This window comes from Capsicum annuum, chromosome 5 (assembly GCF_002878395.1).
Source record: "Capsicum annuum cultivar UCD-10X-F1 chromosome 5, UCD10Xv1.1, whole genome shotgun sequence".
NCBI lineage: Eukaryota > Viridiplantae > Streptophyta > Magnoliopsida > Solanales > Solanaceae > Capsicum > Capsicum annuum.
Genome location: NC_061115.1, coordinates 213,941,242 through 213,947,546, shown reverse-complemented (window position 1 = coordinate 213,947,546; position 6,305 = coordinate 213,941,242). Strand labels below are relative to the sequence as shown.

General features: G+C 26.0%; 1 long non-coding RNA gene across 1 annotated transcript; it reads right to left on the bottom strand.

The window, feature by feature from the left end:
- Positions 1–871: 871 nt before the first annotated feature.
- Positions 872–1,954, bottom strand: LOC107872673. Its single transcript, XR_001674951.2, has 3 exons — positions 1,752–1,954; positions 1,281–1,336; positions 872–1,194 (listed from the first exon to the last, which is right to left on the bottom strand). It is a non-coding gene; the product is annotated as an uncharacterized LOC107872673 (long non-coding RNA).
- Positions 1,955–6,305: the final 4,351 nt, after the last annotated feature.

Genomic DNA, 6,305 nt, shown 5'->3' with positions numbered 1-6,305 from the left:
AATCCATAATAAAGTAATTTTCACTTCCACCTAATAATTAAGACTTGTGTTACCTACACCTCATTTTAAAACTCTTTTGTCACCTGTGGCCCAAACCCCATGTATCTATTGATATGCTTAAATCAATAAATGTTAAATAATACAACATACATATAATTCATAAATAATGAAGCAGTAATTCAAAATAAGAGAAAATGTATCTATAAGCTTGTAACATATATCTATTGTTGTGTTAATTTGAATAATAATTACAAAACATTAGATACATATAAAAATAAAAAAATATATCTAATGAAAAATAAAAAAATGTTCATATTAAGAAGCTTAATGATTTTCTTATGTATTTGTGAATTCAATATTTAATTCAAAGTAACTAAATGATATAAAAAGATTTATCTGAACGTTCATTGATAAATTGCTTATATATTGCACAAGACTATCTTTACATAATTAACAATTGATACAATCGTAAAAAATTTGTATCTATTGAAAAATATATTTTGTAAACAGTATGAAGCTATGAACAATTACGTTCAGCTCGAAGATGTTATTCAATTTAGATACAAAATGTCTTGCAAAGAAAAAAAGATTAAGAAAAAGAAAATTATGTTATGATTGAGTATGAGATTTAATTGTACAATGTATCGTTATGTTGCATAATGTAATGTTGTGTTAGTTACTTTCATTACTGGACTTAGTTATATATGTTTCAATAAACTTTATACGTATAGTTATAAATATGTATCTAATACAATGTAACAAAAAATGTTAAATATGATGACTTTGTAAAGTGTAACAAAAACGTACAACAAAATAATAATATATCATAATCTGGAATAGCCATATGGCAATCATTGGTGATAAGGTAGAATCCATGATGTTGAAAAACATCTAAAAAAAAATAATAACAACATGTACTAACATCATCAAACTATATAACAGTCAATTAGCCAATAAGCAAACAACTACTCAATATGCAAAGCACAGACTTTTTTTTTGTGTGTGAAGCTGCTCCTTGGTCTTGGTGGATCGTCATTCTCACTAAAGTATCATTTCTCCTCCTTTATAAAGCCATATTTGCACAAACGAGTGACATATCTTATGCGATGGTATTGAGAATCAATACCCAATGAGGAAATGCCTAATCCCTCGCTCAGATACTCGGCACAAACAGCTATAAATATACTACAATTCCTACATAGCGATTACTAATTGAATTAAAAATACAAATATACTTGTATAAGATAATGAAAACAATGAAAAGGTAATGTAATACTTACAAAGTTTCACTATCTTGTTATGCTATCCCGGTAACATATTCCACTCGGAATGAAACCTAAAAAAAACATCAAATTAAAAAAATAACATTAGATGCAATAACTCTACAATAACACAGAACAATATATAGAAAAACAGTATGAACATAATATTATAGATACAAGATAATATAAATATGTATCTTGGTTGAAATACATGTATCTATAAGGTTGTAAACATGTATCTATTGTTGAGTTAATTTAAATAATACTTACAAAACATTTGCTACATAGAAAAAATAAAAAAATAAAAGAATCAAATATACAAGAAATTGAAAAAACGTATCACGCATATATAAATATGTATCACGGCCAATTATTTTCCAAATCTAAACATGTCGGAGGTTCCAGATATTTTCCAGATATGACTTTGTCGGAGGTTTCAATTTATTTTTTGTTTCGCACAACAAAATATTATTGGATTAGAAGGTTTACCTGAAGTATCAGTAAAGGAAAACCAGCCGAAAATAATCTCAACATGGACAATTTTTTTTGCCGAAATAGTAGCTTTACCCATAACTCGAGCACCAAAAACATCATCATCTTTAACACGAAACTCCAAACAATCAATTGGGTGAGCTAAAGGGATATGATGTTGTTTAATTTGATTTTTGAGAAAAATCATTGAACATAATAAGAAGAAAGTGAAGATAAATTTAGGAGAAAAAATACCTTAATTAAAAAATGTGAAGAAGAAGAAGAAGAAGAGGAGAAAATTGTGGGATAAAATTATGACCAAAATTTTGGTGTTAATGTAGCCACTAATGTTGGAAGAGTTGGATAGAAACTGTTGCTTGAATTAAGGCATACAAAGAGGAGAAAATGAGTTATTTTTGGTAAAGAATCGATTTCTTAGTTGTAGGTTTTAACTTGTATCTCAACTTTACCAAAAAGTATGAAATGTTGGGATTTAAGTAATTTTTTAGAAGTGGGGTTTTTTTTAAAGTTTAGAAACTTATGTTGTTTATTTATGTTAATTTTTCTATTTAATAACCCCAATTAAATTTAATTGGAGTTGAAATAACCCAATTAGATTTAATTGGGTTAAAATAACCCTAATTAAATTAAAAAATTGGTAGTCTTCAGATTTATTTAGAGAAAATAATTTTGATTAGACTAAAGTTTATATATAAAAAAAATAATTCCAATTATGATCCAGCCTATTTTATTTAAATTTTGACCAAATTAAAAGTTAATTGGCCAATTTTATTGCAATTGTGGCCAATTTAGTTCAAATTGTGATCAAAGTTAAAAATTGGTTAAATCGAATTGAAATTCGATACGAATTAATACCTTGTTTAATCCTGAGTTTCTTGATTTAATAAAATCGAATAAATATTTTCCACATAAATTATTTTCAAGAATAAATTATATTTTAATCAAGATTTTAGTCATTTAAATTTATTTTCCAAATATTCATTAATTAAAATTTGATATTCTATAGAATAAATATTTAAGTTATCAAATTATATAATCTCGTATAATTGAACACAACAATATATAATCGCTACTATGATAAAAATTACGTACAAAAAATATTTTGAAAAGTTTTTATTCGGATGAAATGAATATTTTAATTTTATTTAAACCGAAAAAACTTAGGATTAAATTTAGTCGTGGAGGACAAAAATTAGGTGTCAACAACAAGCAGGGATGTCGACGGAGACATGCCTGCTTTCACACTATGTGTAATTTTATTATATAATTAAAACCTTCATTTATTTAGTTGATAATTTAAGTTGTTAATATGACGCCCATAAGATTTCGAGAGTCAATCAAATATTTTATATTTTTAATTTATTTTTAGTTGTTAATTATTGTGATTAACATATTTTTATGTTTTTTTTTTGAAATTTATAGAAAATTAAATATTTTTTAAAATATTTTAAGTCATTAACTATTGCAATTTATAGTATTTTTTATGTAATTTATAAATAATATATTATTTAAAATCTATAACAGCTTAATTGTGTTTTAGATATTTTAAGTTGTTAACTATTGTAATTTATAATATCTTTTTGACATTGTAATTTACTATTTTAAGCTTTTAGCTAATTTATAATGATGTCTCTGTTTAAATTTTTGTGGCGTTGATAGTCAATTACATTTTAAAAATAATTTAGTTTTTTTAATTATTGTAATTTATAATAATGTTTCTTTTATTCCAATTTAATCGACACTGATATAGTTTTGACGTCAATCAAATACCACGATTGAAGTAGCTAATTAGGCATGTCTTAAATGACTCATAATAACTAATTAGAAGTGATGCTATAAAAATACTTATGAAAAATGTTTTAAGTAGACCTGATATAAGATGTCATATTAATTCAAAACATCGCGTGGTAATTTATTATTTTATGTCTATTTTATCTTCTCTTATTAAATATTATTAATTTTTAATATTTAGATGACTTATAATAATTAATTAGAGGTGATATAGTAAAATTACGATTGAAGCAACTGAAGCAGACATGTCATAAATCTGTATTTTACCTTTTTATTAAATATTATTAATTTTTTAATATTTAAATGTCATATAATAATTAATTAAGGATGATATAGTAAAATTATGGAGCAAATAGACAGGTGACAAACAGGGATGTCGACGGAGACATGCCTGCATCACCTAGGTGCTCTGCCTCTACTAATATAACAAGATACTTAAATATCATATAATAATTAATTAAGGATGATATAGTAAAATTATGAAGTAAGCAGAGAGGTGACAAACAGGGATGTCGACGGAAACATGTCTGCATCACTTGGTGCACTGCCTCTTCTAATATAGCAAGATAAGATGCTATCCATTCATTTGGTCAAAAAGACATTTAGTCGTAATTATTTATTAGCAATAACTTCATTGTCACTAATTTATATTTTTAGATCAACTAACTTAATCGCACATGTCTCGCACGTATAAAGTTTGATTATTTAAAATTAAATAATTTTATCTATTGTGGAGATTTTTAATGAAGTATCACACTTTAATATAATAATTTCTCTCTCTCTCTCTCTCTCTATATATACATATATATATATATATTGTTATTATTATTATATATATATATATATATGATATATATATATAATATAATTATATTATATATATATAATATTATATATATTAAATTAAAAAGTGTGAAGGGCCTTAGAAATGTTATTTGAACTTTTTGCCCTTTATCAAAAGTCTCTGCTTTAGATAAAATGGTCTTTTTACTATTTTTTTAATTATTATTTTATTAAATTAAGAATTTCTAAAATATATATGATGAAACTTAGTAATATATGGTAAGAAATATATATGAGTCCTGAAATATGTGGAAAATAATATTAGAAAAAAGAATTAGATTTGGGTTACATGTTTTTAACTTTTTAGAGAAAATATCCAATTCCCCCCTGAACTATACCTAAAAGGGCTATGTCACACCTCAACTTAAAGGGGTCCCTATTACCCCCCCTGAACTAATTAAAAGTGGAATTTTCAAACCCCCCCCCCCCCCCCCGGTACCTATGTGGCACATACGTGGCACACACGCGTGCCTACGTGGACACTTCAGTGTGTTGTGCCACGTAAGTGCCACGTATGTGCCACATAGGTACTAAGGGGGTGAAAAATCCACTTTTAATTAGTTCAGGGGGTAATAGGACCCCCTTTAAGTTGAGGCGTGACATAGCCCTTTTGGATATAGTTCAGGGGAGATTATTGGGTATTATCTCAACTTTTTATTATAAAATACGTTGCAATGTCATTTTAAAAAACATTTTTTGTACAAAAGTTACAATGTCAAAATTTCTAGGAAAAAAAATTTGTAGGAAAGGGTGATAGAAAACCTACCATATATTTAAGATTTTGTAAAAAGAGAAAACCTTTTAGAAATGGGTAATAGAAAAAACTACCATATATTTAGAAGTTTCCAAAAATATCTATATTTTTGAATTTTGATGGTGAAAAAAAATTACTTCAGAATTGTAAGGAGGAAAAAGAAAAACGTGTAGAAGTAGAAAAACACTATTACTCGTATATATTTTGGAGTTTGACTATATTTAGGAGTCACAAAAATATTTATATTTTAGGATAGTCAAAATTGTAGGAAAGAAAAAGAAAAGAAAAAACATGTACGGAAATTTGCTTGTGAAATTAATAGTATTTATGATTGAAAAGATAAATTTTTACTTGTAATTTGAGGTAAGTTTGTTTAGAAATATTTTTAGTATATTCTTAATGTTTACAATAACAAATTATCATCATTCTTGATAAGCAATTACTGATTTAGAAGTTTTTTTTTTGCGATTTGTATTTTCTTGAAATTTACAATAATGACAATAAAATTCTACCTTTGTTCTTAAAATTTACAATAATAGATTATCATGTCTTTTTGAAAAACAATTGGCAATTGAGACATGTTTTTTGGTGAAATCTTACTAATATTTGTGATTGACGAGATAACTATGCTTGTAGTTTGAGGTAAATTTTAAATTTTTTTAATTTGTTCTTGACGTTTACAATAATAAATTATCATATATTCTTGATAGATTATTGCTGATTGAGAAGACTTTTTAGGCTATTTTAATATGTTCTTGAAGTTTAAAATAATAAAGAGACAATACATAAATATGACCATAAACTTGACACCAAATTATAACTTTGACCTTAAACGTTGATAGTGCGCAAATAGGACCTTTAACTATTCAAAATCTGAACAAATAAGACCTCCGATTTTGCAACCCCCATGCATGAGTTTCACTCGCACCTATGTGGAAAGATAATCTAATCACACGATGCCACGTCATTAAAAGGGCTGACTTGGAGGGAGGTCATATTTGTGCAGTTTTGAATAATTAAAGGTCATATTTGTGCATTGTCAAAGTTTTGTTTTTTCTGTTAAAACGACATCATTTTTATTGTTATTATTATTATTATTTTATTTATTTATTTAGGGATCGAACCTGTGCAGTAGGATAAAGGAAGCGCCCAAGAAGAGCAAA